Genomic DNA, 17,558 nt, shown 5'->3' on the forward strand with positions numbered 1-17,558 from the left:
TTAAAGTTTTCTTCATCCCAGCCCATATCCGGAAAGCAGTCCATCTCCTTTCTGAACTCATGGTCATTCTCCAGCCATGCATCCCCTCCAAATGCTGCATGGACCTTCAGCACCCTCTGTTGATATGCAACTAATGCTCCCCGTCTTCCGGGAATTTTTGTAATATGATTGTAGACATTATAGTGAAGGCCGCCATCCAGTTGTCAAAGCTCCTCACTACTGGCCCCTTTCTTAGTAAGCTTTTCTCGTCCTCCTTCATGTCCTCTAGGGCCACATTCATCCCCCTCTTTTGACAATCTAACAATGTAAAGATATTGATCAATTCCTTCCTCCAGATTTTTTTCTTTACTTTGTCATTTATGTACCAAGCCATCGCTTTCATCGACCTGCCCTGTGCGTCTTTACCCATGGTTGGCCTTCCATATTTCGTCATGAGTGGCCCCTCATTTTCTGCCGCTGTCACCGTTGGTGCTGCCCCCGGTGGTGTGGCCCCTGCCCCTATGTTTGGCCCTGCTGGTACACCTTGTGGTGTCGGTATCATTAGTGCTCCTTGCGCCACCGGGACTACTGGTGCCCCTTGTGGTGCCGGGACCGGGGCTTCCCTGGGCTCTGCTGGTGCCCCCTATATTGCTGGGATCGGGGCCTCTCTGGGTTCTGCCCCTGCCCCCCTGGCCCTCTCTGTCTTTCCTTGCTCACCACTCCTCTCCATTTAACCCAAGCCTTTAGATGATCCCTTTCTTCGTCATCACTGCTTGATTTGTCTGATGAACTCCCCTGCTGCTCTTCCCTGCTTTTCTTCCCCCATCTGCTCTTCTTGTCATTGGTTCTGGGCGACTTACCCGAAACCGTGACGCAATTTCTTTACATTTTTACTATTTTATTCCCCACATTATTATTCACAGTACCCTTCTTTTTATCTTTTTTCTTTCTCTTGGTCGGTGCCTCCGTCTGTTCCTCTGATCTCTTCGACTCCGCTCGTCCCCTTTTCTGTCCTTCGGTACCTCGTCTTCTCCTTCGCTGCTGCTGGGCTCTATGAACAGCAGAGGTGACGTTGCCTTTGCTCTTTCCTCTTTCTGCATTACTTCCAGCACCCATTGTGCCCCATACTCCTTCTCCGCCTTTCTTGCCCATTCTGAGAATTCTTGAGCCTTCTTCGCTCTTCCTTCCGCCATCCTTCTCGTCTGAATTCTGTCAGTCGCGCTTCTGTATGACCACGGCGAAAGTGTCCTTCGTTCGTTTGCAGCTGGTACTTCTGGGTCGCTCCTGCTCTGGCACCATTCTAACCACTGCGATCAGTATGAACTCTAGAGAGGTAGAAAAATGCGTGAGCCTGCAAGAGCAAACGTTTTTCCTTCCCCTTCTCCAGGTACTAAGAGCCTACCCGAGAGAGGTGAGCTCTTACCTGGTTTGTGCCACCTCTCCTTTTCCAGGCTTACTTATACCCCCCCGGCCTTTTGTTCCTTCCAGGGGGCGGCCGGGTTACCCCCCTGACCCCTTGCTGTTACATTTCGCACCTTCCCAGGTGCTGTTTCCTGCCCTTCCTGGGCTTTTGTTTCTTGTGGCGCCATTCGGACCCCCTCCCTACGCTTTCGCGCCGTTTTCCCCCACCCCGCGCCTAAACTCCCAGACCCTCTATCGTCCCCCATTTCATGCGGCCCGGGGCCTGGGTCATTTGCTGTGGCAGAAGGCCTGGATGCTGGTCACACTTGCTCGCGCCAGTTCATACGGTGGGTGCAGCAGGTCGGTCTGTGCAACAAATACACAGAGCTCTGTTCATGCAGAAATGTGTGTAACATAACGTAGCAATTCATTGCCACCTGCTGGGAAGTGAGCGCTCTGCGTGTTGCCCAGTGTAAAGATGGGGACTCCTCGTTGCCACTGTTGAACGCGCTGCAAACTGAGACATCTGAGCAACTCTTAAAGTTGTTGTTTTTATGTTGATGCAGCCGACATCATACACCTGAATTATGGACTGTAATCGTGCGTATGATGTGAGTACTAGGAAATAAAAAGATTGAAAGCAGTAAGAAGAATGGATGTAAAAAAATAAATACTTTCCCTGCATTTCCTTACAGAACATCACTGACAAATCGTATAGGTCTGGCGTTGCTACATGCCACTTGCAGCACGAGATGTCTAGGGACTTCATTTGGGGGTCACCAGAGGTCTCCCTTGCAACCCCTAAAAAGAAAAAAGAAATAATTAATGTTTGTATTTTCTTTTTAGATTGAAGCTCCTGGTTTGTGGACAGCGCCATGTGGCTCTTTATTTTTGGAAAGGCTGGCTTTCTTGTTCAGGCCTCTTAAAAAAAACAGGAGGTTCCACAAGTGTAACACTTTGAGAAGTGATCCTAAATAAGAAAGAATAGGAATAACCAATAATTTGTGTTTCTGGAATTCTATATAATAATTGCTAGACTCATTAAAGGTTTATTTCAGGCACACTTCAAGGGGTGACTTACTGATTTAGTCTGTTCTCAAACACCTCAACTTAGCCTTTCATCCTTCTGAGGTTCATAAATGAGTACCAACACAGGTTAGGTGATATTGTATGTAAATTTGTTCTATATAAAGCGCTTAAGGGTGCTATATAATAACACATCATTATCATTTGGCCTTAGACGCCTGCTTGCATTCATAGTAATTTGGTAATTTGTGCCTATACGCACTGATATTAACGATACATATGGTGAGCCATTCTTGTATGAAATGTATATCACATTTGAGTGATATTGTAACCATATTTTTCGTAGTGTCTTTAGGAACAATGCTATGTTTTTGTCAAGAGGTGAAAGGTCATGTTCCATCACTTCCCGTGATGTCACTTTGGGGTTGGCTCAAATGACATCACTTCCTGTGATGTCATCAGAGGTCGAGGGTCGTGTGATGTCACTTCCGCTACCCCTAGCATTTTGATGAAATGACGTCCCTAGATATGTCCAGCTACTCCCTTCCTACATCCTGGGACATTCTTGCATATCCAGAAACTGCAGCCCATCACAGGCCAGATGAAGACACACATGCTCAGATACTGCCATTATATGCCCGCAGGCAATGCCATGTATGCTCATCTACAGCGTACATGTGTTCAGATTGCAGGCCTAAGTTAATAAAAAGGTCAGAGTTCATGTTGATGAAACATACCGTGCACCTAAACGGTCTAAGTTTAAGAAATATGACTGGAGAAGACAGGGTTAAATCGGTAGACAGTAGCGTTATAATAAATACAATTATTTGGGCAATACAGATTATGGAAGCTCAGTGGCCCTGAGAGATTGTGCCAGATCGGGGGTACAAAATCTTACCCAATAACACGGTTAACACAGTTATGTCAATCTTGGTGGCACACGGTGGCTTCCCCCTCGCTGCTTGTCCTCCTCCTGAGTTCTGCCCTGGGCGCCTGCCTGCCTGCTGGACCTGCTGGTCCTATGCCTGGGAGTATGGGCCTTGATCCGCGGCTTCCTCCAAGCCCGATTGGCATTCAGCAATGATGGCAATTAAAGTTTAGAGTGTCCATCAACTGTACACACACAGCCCAGCCCCTTCCCCCCTCCCACCCTCGTCACTGCAGCGCGTGTGCTGAGAAGGGAGGCACGTGCATTCAATCCTGGCCGGGGAAGTGAACTGATAAGCAACACATGTTGCTGCTTGCTGCCAGCATCATACAATCAAGCGAGCGTGGTGCTAGCCTGGCTTTGCTGGACAGCAGCAGGCATGCAGACTGTCAGTGCTCAGTCTGACTTTGAGGCGCTATGATAACGTACAGAGTATTAGCTTAAATTAACTAACTTTAGGAGGTGAAATGATGCAGCAGCATCATGACGGCAGAGGTGTTGGATCCTGGAGGAATCTCGGCCTGCTGGTGGTGGCGCCCCCTAGAGATAGGCACGCCAGGCAGCCGCCTGCACGGCCTGATACAGAGACCGGCCCTGACGAGCAGAGATAGTGTTGTCTGCGGGCATTGCATTGTAGAACTGAACAGTAAAATAATGAAGCACGAAGCCTTAAAATTCAATACTATTTGTGTATACTTGCATTTGGCATTTGTTGCAGTATTGTAATGCAGAACACAGTGTGGTGGACATTTACATTATATTGCATGTTTAAGTACATGTCCAAACCCTGTTATGGCTCGGCTGTACCCTGTTATATTTATTGTACCAAAACCAGTTCTGCCACATGCTTTGCTCATGTGTGGCTTGCACATACCTTGCACATGTGTACACCTTGAAACACCAGGCAATCACGTTCCTTACATGGCCTGTGTGTTTCTCATGCTGTAATTTGCGGTCACCACAGGCTTCCAGGCTATTCAACATCAATTGCATTGCTTAAGCCTCGAAAAACGACCAGTCATAGCATTGTTGCACATGTTTGCATCTTTTTTGCTCTTTGAATGTTTGTTTTAGGAGTAGCAGTCCACTCGTGCTCTTAGTCCATGACGGTCCTTCGGATTGGCACTGCTCTCTGAGACAGCAATGCAGCACATGATACAGCGCAACTCATCGGGCTCCCAATGGTGCAAAGCAACAGTCTGCATAGCCTGCCACTTCCTCTGAGGAACACTTTCCTTTTTTCACTATGTGGACTTCATTTTCAACTTTTGCATGAATTGCAAGGAGAGGACCACTTGTGTGCAAACATGGTGTAAAAAAAACAGTCCCAAATCACCGTCATACCTTCCTTGTGCCCTTTGCACTGCAGATCACGCAAACAGCTCCTGCCCTTTACTCAGTTTCAATGCATTCCCATGGAATCCGCCTGCCGTTTACTCATGACAGGTAGCGGTTTCAATGCATTCCCATGGAATCCGCCTGCCGTTTACTCATGGCAGGTAGCGGTTTCAATGCATTCCCATGGAATCCGCCTGCCGTTTACTCATGGCAGGTAGCGGTTTCAATGCATTCCCATGGAATACGCCAGCTTTTTGATCATGTAAAAAGCTGCACCATTTGCGCTTGACATGCAGCGCCGTGAGGAAGGGCGTGTGCCTTTGGTATGCTCTTGCTCCTCTCTGTGTCACAGCTGCTTTCATCTGGCTGTATCTTGGAGAAACACACAGCGGCTTGTGTTCCAAGTTCCCAGAGCTTAAAAAAGTCTGCTGAATACAGGCGGCAAATTGTGACACCTGGGGCGTATGTGCGTGATTACTGGAGGCAGAGGGTGTGTACGGAACGGCAAAGGAACGTTTCTGTCTCCCTTTTCCACCCTGCCCCCTAAAACCAGCTGGCTTTAGGCCAGCATGATATTTACATGCTCGAATAGCCCCAAGGGATTCCTATTGAATCCAGCTGCTTTTTCAGGGTCGGATTGGCACCTCGGCCTTTCGGCCTGTGGCCGGCCCGAAATCGTCCCTGGGGAGTGAGGGCCAGTTTCTGCCCATGCCTGGGCCGGTTTTGAAAAAAAATATATATATATATTATTTTTTGTTCAATTTTTATTTTTTGGGGAGAAAGACATCCTTCTTAGGTCAATAAATGAGTACCAAAATAGGTTGAGTGATATATGCATATTTGTTCCATAAAAAAGAGCTTAAGCGTAAGTGCTATACAAAAACATAATTTGGCCTTGGACGGACGTCTGCTTGGATTCACAGTAATTTAGTGTACTTGGGGACAATGCTATTTGATGACACTTCCTGTTTTGGCAAGGGGTGAAAGGTCGTGTTTCATCGCTTCCCCAGATGTCACTTTGAGGTAGGGTCAAATGACATCACTTCCAGTGATGTCATCAGAGGACAAGGCTCGTGAGGCGAGGGGTGGGCCACTTTTTTTGGGGTGACCAGGCCTATTTCTTGTCCCAGTCCGACCCTGGGGAAGTCCCTTCACCAAGTTTGGCTAGCTGAGGAACTTGGGGCCATCTATGAATAAGTAATATCATGATGTCACAAGATGTTATTCGCATTTTAAGACAGAGGCGCTTCAGGTATGCAGCCAGTAGTTTCCCCGGAACATAACAAGGGTTTTTGCTGGGTCTGAATATTGGATTAGACTGTTCCCTCTCAGGGGGCTGCTAAAGTGAACTACGCATTTGTCTGAGGAGAGCACAACATCTTACAGATGAGAGCTAGCCTATAGGAACTGTGACTTGCGGTGACTCCCCCGTTTCATAGTGCTTGCAATGCATTATTCCTTCCCAAATTCATATGTGTTTAGTTTAAAAAAAGTTGCACCATAAAATTACAATGTTCTGATAGGTCATTTCCTTTAATAAATTCAGTCGCTGGAAAAAAAGCATTTGTGAGGACGGGGACCACCATTCTGATAGAAACCAAGACATGGCCTCATTATAAGTATGGCGGTAAGGCAACAACGGTGCCGGTAGCGCTACGGGCACCGTTGCTACCGTACCGCCATACTACGAGCTGTGCCTGTCAGTGCGGTCCCGCGAGCACAGCATGTTGGATGCACCGGTGCCCCAACGTCCCCATTGAGCCCTATGGGGATGGAGATGTACCGGGCCCGCACCCGTGAAAGGGCAATTACTGGGTCCGTCCAGGCCGGAATAGCCTGGTAATTACCCATTTGCGGGTGCCGGACCCGGATGCGAGTTTGGAGGTAGCCTTGCTGGTTTTAACGGCAAGGCTACCTCCAACCTCGTAATGAGGCACTGTACTTTTGGTGGGATTCACAGCGTCTGTAACAATGACAAGTGTCTTTCCTCAGACATACAAATGGCCCCAAAAAAAGACACTGGCAGCTTTTACAGTACTGTACAGATATAAAATGAGAAAGCATACTTCAGAAACCAAGACGTCCCTCGGAAAAAGCCACTGGCCGCACGTTCTCCAGGGAGCACCCGATTGCTAGTGGAGCACTGCAGACATTGTTCACCCTCCACTTTCAAGGAGGGTGCTCCAGAGGCTGTTGCTGTGTCATTCTGAAGTAGACCCTTCATTTGGAAGCGCCAGTCCGTGAATATTTGCATCACTGCTGGCCTTTCCCGAGTTTAAACACTCACAACATTTTGTTTCAGCAATCACTGTGGCTGTTACAAATGAGCAGTAGTTATCAAAATGCAAAGCTAATAACTCAAGCGGGCAGGAGGTGAAAACATTTCAACTCCTTATTTCAGTGTTGGTGGTGAAGTTTAGAAGAGATTGGGCATAGATATTTTTGCTTCCCTTAAATGGCCTGATCAAGTGTGATAAAATGTTTCAAGAAATCGGTTGAAATTATGCTTTTTACAGCATACATTTCGAAAATTGGAGAAAATGCCATACGATTTACAAAGGGGTTTGTAGAGGAAAGCGTGTACAATAATCGAATAATGCTGGTCACCAAAGAATTTACAATACAGGTTCAGGACGCCTGTTCCAGCAATCAATGTCGATGATGCCACTGTAAATCTCATTTTCATGATCACGGTGTTCATTATGTATGCCAAAATTACCAATGTGAAGCAAATTTTCATGATTCCTAAGCATGCAAAATATATGCCAGCAGGCATGTCCTTTAAAACATATTTTCATGATGCGTGTGCTCATAATACATATCGCCACTCTGGCAGCTAATGTCTTGAACAAATAACTGTCTAACTGCAGTCAGCTATCGGCGACAATGAAAACCGATACCTGTTTATAATATTGTTATGACCGTTATGTTATATGTTTTCTTTTATAAAGTACTTTAATTACAATGTGATAAAACCAGCTAAATATGAACAGCAGTGATGTATTGATAATGACGAGGAGTTGTGCCAGGTGACACAAAGGTGTAATTTGGGAGTGGCTTGTGGCGGCCAGTGTGAGGGAAGAGGGCGCATTCTAGTGTTTCACACTGGGCACCACATTATCTAGAAACTGCCCTGAGAAGAATCAATGAGATGGAGACAAGAGCAACGGGGACTGTATAATGGAAAACACCTGCCAGCATTATTGTTCAAGATCCCTATTTGTTATAACAGCTAATGTATGGAAAGGGAGAAATACTGTGAAAGAGAAACATATTTCTTGACAGCAAGTCAGAGGATCCTCCAGTGGCTTCCCCCTTCCTCCACGAGGCTGCAGGACCTGCATTCTTCATCTTTTCTGTGAGGTAAGCCCTTACGGGCTTTGTTTGTGGGGCAGCGTTTTTTTTTGTGGCCGTAGCCTTGAGTGCTCTACACAATGCAGATTTGCCAGAAATGTGCCTGATTCAGTCCTAATTAACTTTTGCAGCGCTGCACTCCTGAATTTGTTTTCTTGTTCAGGCACCAGCTGGGCTGTTTTCATAATTCAATTGAGCCACTTTCCATCATGGCTGCATCAGCATGCATCACTGGAGTGCCTGTCCCGCCCCAGCACTGATTGGCCCAGCCTACAACTTCAGGGCCAATCTTGGGAGCCAGCAAGCGAAAGCAGGCCCCCCTCACAAAGGCCCTCCCCTAAGGCACCTGACTGGCCCTGTCCGGTGCTGGAGGGTGCCCCCCTCCATGCCGCTGAAACTGCGACGTTCCCAGCCCTGGCTGCACACATAACAAACTAACTGCAGTCCTGCATTCAGGACCATGAATATCGTGCCACCACTCTGTACTGGTAAGCACACTGGATCACCTGTCCTGGTCCAAAACTCTCCAACTGCTGATTCTTGCTTCCCTGTCACACAACCTCACTGCTAACTGTTTTCTCCTCCCACTCGACACGGGCATTTTCTGTACATGCCATTCATAGCCTACTTCTGCTGCCTACTTGTGCCTGACCCATTTCTTTCCTCCTAGAGCGCATATCATCTCTACCCACCCTTATTTACACTGCACTGGTGCTCTTTGGCAATGTCACATGTAGGCGTGCTTTTTAAATTGTTGCATCCTCCATTTTGTGCTATTTTAGTGCTCTTTGGCCAAGTCAAGTCTAGGTGTGCTTTTTAAATTGTTGCATCTTCCATTGTGTGCTATTTCAGTACTCTTTGGCAATGTCAAATCTAGGTGTGCTTTTAAATCACACACTGCTTTCAGCTGCTACACTGCCTGGTAAGTTGTCTCTTGCCTCTGCAGTACATCCTTCTTTCCCTTTACTCCCTTCTCTAATTATCACTTTGGCTCTCTCCATCCCTCCCATCTACTCTAACAGCTATGTCCGCTATAACCTCTCCTACCTCTCCTACCTCTCTCATGAAGTCTGGAAGACAAAAGTTCCAAAAGCATCTCCTTTCTTCTAATCCTGGCATACCTATCACAGATACCTTTGCAGCACCACTTCCAGCAGATTGTCACTGATATCCACTTTTCTGTCCCCTCTCCAGACCTATGGACTCCACATCTGATCTCCACTCTCTCCCCTTTCTCTTCCTCACCCATTAATGGTGGCACTAGATGGGAAGTACTCTTGGCTGGCTTCTCATCCTCCAGGTGCATCATTAATGTCTATTTCAATGGCACTTTTATGGCTAAGGCTCCTCAACCCAATCTCCTCCTCTTTGACCGGTGCCTGCCAACTCTCATCAACTTCCTTCCCACTCCTGCTTCCCCTCCCTTCTCTCTCTCTGCACCTCCTTCACCACCTCAGACTGGCATCCCACCCCCCTGCACACCACCTCAGAAAACCTTCAAAGTGTATGACCGGCTGCACTTGGCCAAGTTTAATGCTCACTCTGCTGTCAAACATTCTTCTGACATCTGCCTCCTCCTACACGACTTTGATCTCGACGTTCTCGCTCTCACCGAGATGTGGTTCAATGCCAGCTAAGGTACTGCTTTTGACTCACTTTTCCCTGACAGCTACAAGATCATCTCTAAGCCTCGCCCTAACCGTGCTGGTGGTAGGGTTGCCTTGGTCTTCCCTGAGTGGATCCCTTCTTCCCTCATACCCACCCAGCACTACTCCTCCTTAGAAAGCCTTGTCTGCAAGCTCGGCATCTTTCTTACTTCCTCTCTAACAATTGCCACTATCTACAGGAAGCCTGGCCCTATCTCCCCATTCCTCTCAGAATTTGCCAATTTCTCCTCCTCTCTCCTGACATCTACCTCTAAACTCCTCCTCCTGGAGTACTTTGACATCCACCTTGACTCCTCAATCTCAGCTTCCGCTCTCTTCCGTGACCTCTGCACCTCTCTCTCCCTCTCTATTCTCCCCTCTGGTCCTACCCACATGGCTGGACACAATCTTGATTCCTTCATCCATACTAATCTTTTGTTCTCTGCTTCACTTTCCAGCCCACTTTCCTTGACAGACTACTTCCTCCTCTCCTTCCACCTGGGTCCACTCGGCCCTCTCACCGCAATTCACCCAGCCCTGGCAGCCTCGCTCATAAACATCTGCCCAATGAAACGATTCTCAGTTGCTGCCTTCTCCTCCACCATCAAGCCCCCCACCACCTCCCACTGCTGACTCTACTTCTGACTGGGCTCTCAACAACCTACATCTTGCCATCACTAACACTCTCAACTCTCAACATTCTTGCCCCTGTCATGAGGTTCCGCCTGAAACCTGCCACCAAGCGTAACACCTGGTACGACTCTGATCTAGCAGCTCTGAAACACAAGTGCAGAGCTGCTGAATGGAAGTGGCAGACATTGAGTTCATCCTCTGGTAAAGGCAATATTGTATCTCCATTTGTTCCAAAAAAAGGACCCAGACCCAGGCTTGCATCTCTGGAGCATCCAACAACATGTCCAAACTCTTTAAAATCTGCAAGGAACTTGCCAATCCTTTCACCTCGCCTCTTCCTTCCCAGGCCGTGTGCTTTGCACTGGACTCCCACTTCACTTCAAAAACTCACAACGTCATGAGTACTCTTTCTTCCTCCCTTTCCCCCTCCTCCCATCTCCCAGCCACCCTTGGACTCTCATCCTCCCTCTTCCTTCCTCTCCTCCTTCTCTCCTATCACATCGGAAGAAGTCACTAGAGTTGCCCGCTCTATGAAGGTGTCCTCCAAACAGGTCTCCCCTGTTCTTCCATAACTATTAAGCACAACAATTTCGACTAACTTGCTCCTGCACTTGCTGATTTCTGTAATCATTCTCTTGCTACCGGGTCCCTCCCCTCTTCCCTCAAGAACATCCTTGTGTACCCCCTCCTGAAAAAGCCTCCCGCCGACCCCTCGTGTCCAGCTTACTACCGACCCATCTCTATCACTCCATTCCTTGGGAAACTTCTGGAGAGGTTGATCTAACCTAGCATACTGAGCTGATTGGTTGCCTACATGACCATCATTCTGGATTCTGAGAATTCAGAAGCATGGAAACTGTTCTCCTGAACACCCGTGAAGAACTGCTCTCGTCTCTTGACTCTAACTCACCCACTGTTCTTATTCTACTCGATCTCTCCTCTGCTTTCAACACTGTCAACCACTCTATCCTCATAAAGCAGCCCCATGATACCAAGGGTATCTTGGAGCGGCCACTAGACTAACTGACCTCCTTCCTCACTGACAGTCCCTCCCTGGTTATCCTGGGATTTATCTCCTACCCCACCTCTATCTCCACTTGTGGTATTCCCCAGGGCTCTACCCTTTCACCCTGATTCTTTAACATCTATCTCGCCCCACTTGCTCACCTAATCTCCACTTTCTCCCTGCACTTCCAGTGCTATGCAGATGACACCCAACTCTTTTTCAACCTTCCCTCTGAATCTCTTCCCACTTCCTCTACATTCCTGACTTCTTGTGTGCTATCCAGTCTTGGTGCACTTCTAATGATCTCTGTCTCAATGCCAGCAAGACTGAAATCATTCTCATTAGGACGCCTGTTCCTTCTTTCATCCCTTCACTCTGGACACCCTCTTTGGGTTCTCCCCCTCTCCTTCCTCTGAAGCCAGAAAACTTGGAGTCCTCTTCAACTCCTCTCTCTCCTTCCTTCCTCACACCCTGGACCTTGCCAAGAAGGCCCATTTCCAACTCTACCTCCTCAGAGGTACCCTCCCTTTCCTCACTTTTCCCCAGAAACTCAATGTCTCGAGAGCTCTGGTACCCTCGAGGCTGGACTATTGCAAAAGCCTCTTCCTTAATCTACCCTCTTCCTCTCTCCGCCCCCTCCCGCTAATCCAGAATAGGGCTTCAAAACGTATCCTTGGCCTCAAACCCAGGGACTGCATCTCTCCAGCCCTGAAATCTCTCCACTGGCTGCTGGTTGCTCCAAGGATCAATTTCAAATCCCTCTGCATATTCCATAAGGCTGTCTGGGGCCTTGGAACACGCTATCTACAACTTGCTCGCACCAAATATTCTCCCTCCAGATCTCTCTGATCATCCGGCTCCAACTATCTGCTTGTCAAGCGCTTCTCTAAGCAGCGAGCAGGTGGCCTTCTCTTTCCTCAGCTAGTTCCCTCCTCTGGAACAGCCTCCCCCTTACTCTCCGTCTTGAGCCGGATCTCCTCCTTTTGCAAGCTCCTCAAGACTTTCCTTTTCTCCTCCTCCTTCTCCCTCTCCCTCCCATGCTAACCCCCAGTCGCTGTGATTGGTGGCTCTGGGCCTGTATGTGTCCTTCTGGGCCCTGGCCTTGTGTCCAATCGCCTGCAGCCTCTGCCTTCCAACTCCACTTGCCTTTGGGCTCCCACTGGCCTGTGTTGTCTCACAGGCCTGCACTTATTGTACTTGCTTGTGACCACTCTCCTACCAAGTGGTCCCTGCCTGGCACTTACCAGTTACCCTGCAACAGGCTCTTTGGCCCTTCCCCCTCTGTAGAACCTCTAGCACTTACCAACCTTCCCTGTCCCTTCTCTCTCTCTGCACTTGCACGTTCGGAATGTTCACAAGGCCATTGTCTTGTTCTGCTCCCTTGTTCCCTCCCCTTTGCCCTGTGGGCACTTTGAAAAACAAGTTCTTGATGTATAAGCGCCTTACAAATGCACAATAAATAAAAATAAATATTGATGACATTGGTTAAGACTCTCATTTACATGTTCTTAAGAGAAAAACATGATCTGGTTTCTTTTCTATTAACAGCGGCAAGAATATGTCTCCTCTGGCCTTTGTGGGGTTGGCAAACAATGAAAACCCATTCCAAATCTCTCAAAAGCATCTCTACATAATAGTTTTGGAAGCAATCCTACCTGGCATTGACTGGATGAAGGGTCCTATTAACTATTCTCGACATTTGGGAAGTTATTGTGCTGCTTAGTGACATATTGTCCACTGCATCGCCCTTTCCAGGAATTATGTGAAAGCAGGGAAGTATTTAGACATTGGGCCTCATTATGAGTCAGCCAGTCCGGAAAGAACGGTGGTGGTAAAACCGTCACCACCGTTCCTTCCAGACCGGCTGATTCCGACTCCTGCAGGCGGGAGGTGTCACTCCCGCCAGGTCTGACCTGGCGGGTTTAATACTACCCGTCTGCAGGCGGAAATGGAAAGACTGGCTCCGTCATAGATGGAACCGGTGTTTCCATTGTCCCCCTCCCCATGGAGTCCTATGGGACTCCATGGGAATGGGGACTTACACAATTCCGCCTCCGGAATTCCCGGGTCACCGGGGTCGTAATGCCCCGGTAATTCCGGGAATCACAGAGGCGGAATGGTAATACGAGTCCAGTGGTAACCTGCCGGTTTTTCCGGCTCAGTTACCGCCGGATTCGTAATGAGGCCCATTGTCATAAAGACAGAACTGTCTGTCTGCCAAGGTGTCAGGGTACAAGCGGTCAATCAGTTTCTGTTAGATTCAGTGCTTTCTACCAAAGCTCATGTATCTTCAGCATGTCTGAGAAATGACACTGGGATTGTTGACCCCACATCCATGAGGGCTGTATCCTACTGTTTTTCACCTTTAAAGGCATTAGACTATTTGGGCCTCATTACAAGTGTGCCGGTCTAGAAAAAAGGAAGGGGAAAATGGCAGTAATTCCGGCTTTGGCATTTGTTCTGGGCCGACACACTTCAAGTTTTCTGGTGGTGGCCACGGAACTCTTGGCAGGTCTGACTTGCCAGGAGTTCAGGCCCCTACTGCCAAACACATGTCTGACTCACTGGCACTGTTACTAACGGTCCCAGTGATTCTGGAAATCCCAATCCTTGAAGTCATATCAGACTCCATAGTAATGGGAAAATACTGCCACTCCGCGGCCTGTAATATCCCAGTAACACGGCATATTGGGCAGTGGGGATGGAAAGTGCTGTTTACCGTTACCCCGTCAGTAATACTGGAGGGATACCGGCACACTTGTAATCAGGGCCATCTTGGAGTGCAGCTGTCTGGATGTGTTTAATAAAGATGAGATATCAATAAAATGGAAACTTATCCTTTTGGTACATGACTTCTCTCTTCAACATGTTGTACAAGCATTGTCTATGTTCACTCGCAACCTGAATGCCATTCATGGAGAATTGCCTGTAGGATCCTTGAGACTTAAGCCTGACATTTGAGGACTCAAGAGAAGACACTGGAAAGGTATGAAGAATGCTTGGGCAGGCCCTCACAGTAACCCAATAGCTCTTAGCATTTGCTTATACAGTATTTTGATGTACTTAAAGACAGTGGGAGCTTTCAACACTGCCTGATTTGCCATCAGCAAATTGACACAAATATTCTGTACACTGCCTCCAATAGGTTGAGTGCTCCTGGTTTTATGCAGCTACTGTTGTCCCAAAGGTGGGTTTACACTGCAGGGTAGAAGCCCTGAAGATCATAGCACACAGCCAAACGATGATATAGAAATACTTGATGAGGTAGTCATTGTACAAGGGTCTCTTCAACAATGTATAGTCAACGAAGGAGTCAATCTGACGGATCCAACCAAAGCATTTATGTCACTGCAGGTAAAAAAATACCTTTTATGAACAAAATGCCATATAAAGTGCATATGTCGGCAGCCATGCATTAGACGGATTCGAAAAGATGGTTGAGGAATTATGTAGTGGTTTTCCAATGGCTAAGGAATCATCTTTTGGAGGATCCTTGGGGTGTTTGTGCCTTGATTGGCCTTTCAGTGGGACAGGAATAATTATTTGCAGATCATTAATCGCAATCCCACAATCATCAAAGAGCATTGTCCTGTTCTTTACCTCTGCCCCATGCCATCTACATCCCACTGTGTCCCTTTAAAGTGACATAGAATCAACAGCTACACCCTATTTAAAAAATACTGAACTTTGATTCAGTCTTTAGTCTTCGAAAGGACTTTTATTTCTTATTTACCTTCTGGCACCCCCTCTTCTGTCAGCACTATGGGAATTATGTGCAGGTCCCACTATGCCTCTTTCATATTCACTCAGCGAGAGGACAATTTCTCACACCCAAATAATGTTGCCAGACATAGACCATAAGAATTCCTGCAGAACAGGCATAAGGAAAAGAAAATGACATCCTCTAATTGTCATAATTCTGTTTTACTTAGAGGTCCTAATCCCAATATTAAATCACAAAGCTTTTACATAACATCCCCTGACTTTGACAACTCTCAGTTTACAAAGCAATACAAACTAACTAAATGTCAAAGGACCAAAACCACTACGGACATCAGGATCCATAAAGCCTGTGGTACTGTGACGAGGAAGAGGGAATCAGAATTAGTAAGGTGCTATTGAACAGAATGTGCAGTCTAGCTTTTGTAGAGCAAGGTACCCGAGTGGGAAATTTAAACCCAAGCATGAGCTACAGCTGGGCAGAGACGCGGAAGGAGTAGTAGAGGCAGAAACAGTCCGGAGTTCTGGGATTGCCACAGAAGCAGAAGGAAGAGCGACAGCTGAAGCCGACGAGGGATGAGAAGGCGTGCAGTATTGCAGAGTGCGCGCAGTAGGAAGCTGCATGGTGGATGGCAATGGGAAGAGAAGCTCAGCCATATGGGATACTTGCTCCCAACCTGACGTGAGTTGCTTCGGTGTGCGGGAGGACAAGGAGGCCCAACAGAGCTGACAGAGTTCTGGAGAAGAGCCGTGTAGACTGCTGAAGTTATACAGGAGCTGGTAACTGAGTGGGCAGAAGGTCCATTGCAGCAGCAGAAAGTGAAGCAGAGACGCCAAAAGAGACCAGTGAGTTGGCCTGAAGTTAAAGGTGACCCTGGGATGCGACAAGGACACGATTCCCCTTTTATGGGATACCAACTTGGGGAAACCTGTAACCCTCGTTGCCAACAGCCAAGAGGCTGTAAAGACACAGTACAAAGGCAAAAAGGGCACAATTACCATTTTATGGGATACCAACTTGGGGAAACATGCAACCCACATTGCCAACAGCCAAGGGGCTATCAAGAAGTAGTCAAGAGGCAACTTGGGTGCAATTCTCCTTTATTAGGTTTCCAGTTTGGGGAAACCTGTAACCCACGTCGCCAAGAGTCAGGAGACTATAAAAAGAGGCAGCCATTGCTCAGCCCTCCTCACACGGGATACTGGTGTGGGGAACATTGGAACAAATATTGCCACTAAGACAAATTGTAGTTTTAGGAGTGTTCTTCCTGGCAGTAGTGTATCAGGAAACAAAAAGATGTTTTGAAGAACTATGGTTCTGGCAAAAAAGGTGTGGTGGAAAGAACTTAACGCTTATCATCTTAGTTTGCCTGGTTTCTTCTCATTGCAGCAAAATTCGCTATGTGGGGTCTGCAAATTTGGATTGACTCATTTAACTGCCTGCTGAAATTTTCAGAGCTCCATTAACATTCCTACCCATCTGGGCTGGGATTGGCTGAGGTAGCAGGACTTCAAAAGGAGAACGATGCATGTCAGCACATGCGTCTGGGAGTGCATCGTTGAGTGCAGTCTTGCTGAAGCACTCTGTCAGTTTTACTTTGTTTTCCTGGTTTCCTCTAATCACAGCGAAATTCGCTCTGTGTAGTCGGCACACTGGGATTGACTCACCTGTTTGCTGAAATGCTCAGAGCTCCATTAACATCCCTACCCAACCGGGCTGGGATTGGCTGAGGAATCAGGTCTTCAAAAGGCAACTGACGCACATCAGCCCGTGCATCAGGGAGTGCATTGTTGAGTGCAGTCTTGCAGTCTAGCAGCCGAGCAACCGCTCAGAGAACACAGGGTGAGTCGATTACTTTTATATCACTTTTAAATGTACAACACCCTGACTCCTTGACTTTGACGGGGCCCATTTTCTTCATATTAGAACATCCCGTATGAACCCCATAACTGCACTCCCTTCCTGCCTGCATTATTACTGACTTGGGACTTGTACCCAGTTTGAAGAACAAGAAACCAACAAAGAAGAGCACTTGTATGCTTTGAAGCAATATTGCACAGCAAGGGAAGCGAACACGCAGTCCATCCACTATCTTAGAAAACTGAGGCCCTCATAAGCCAATCGAAGAAGGACACGATGGATACCACTCTTGTGGCCTAGACAAAAATAAAGATTTTCTTTTATGCCATCCCTTCCACCTTGGCGGGCGATCTTGAGATTATTTTTACAGCGCCTACTCATTTGCCTTGTAATAACATCTCTGCACAGTGGATTCAACACTTATACCCCACGATCAATAATAACAATTCACTCTTGAACCTGTGTCTGTCTTTACAACATGATTCTTTAGGCAGTAATGGCAGATTAACTAAAACCTCCACCCAATATGACAATATTATAGGCACAAAATTATCTGCCAGTCCAGATCTAGAGCAGTATCCAGCCCTGATTCATCAGCATGTGAAAGTGCAACAGGCTTTTCCACCTTAGATTCTACTTTTGAGGAGGAGGAATCTCCGGTCCGTA

This window comes from Ambystoma mexicanum, chromosome 1q (assembly GCF_040938575.1).
Source record: "Ambystoma mexicanum isolate Mex_15411 chromosome 1q, UKY_AmexF1_1, whole genome shotgun sequence".
Classification (NCBI taxonomy): Eukaryota; Metazoa; Chordata; class Amphibia; order Caudata; family Ambystomatidae; genus Ambystoma; species Ambystoma mexicanum.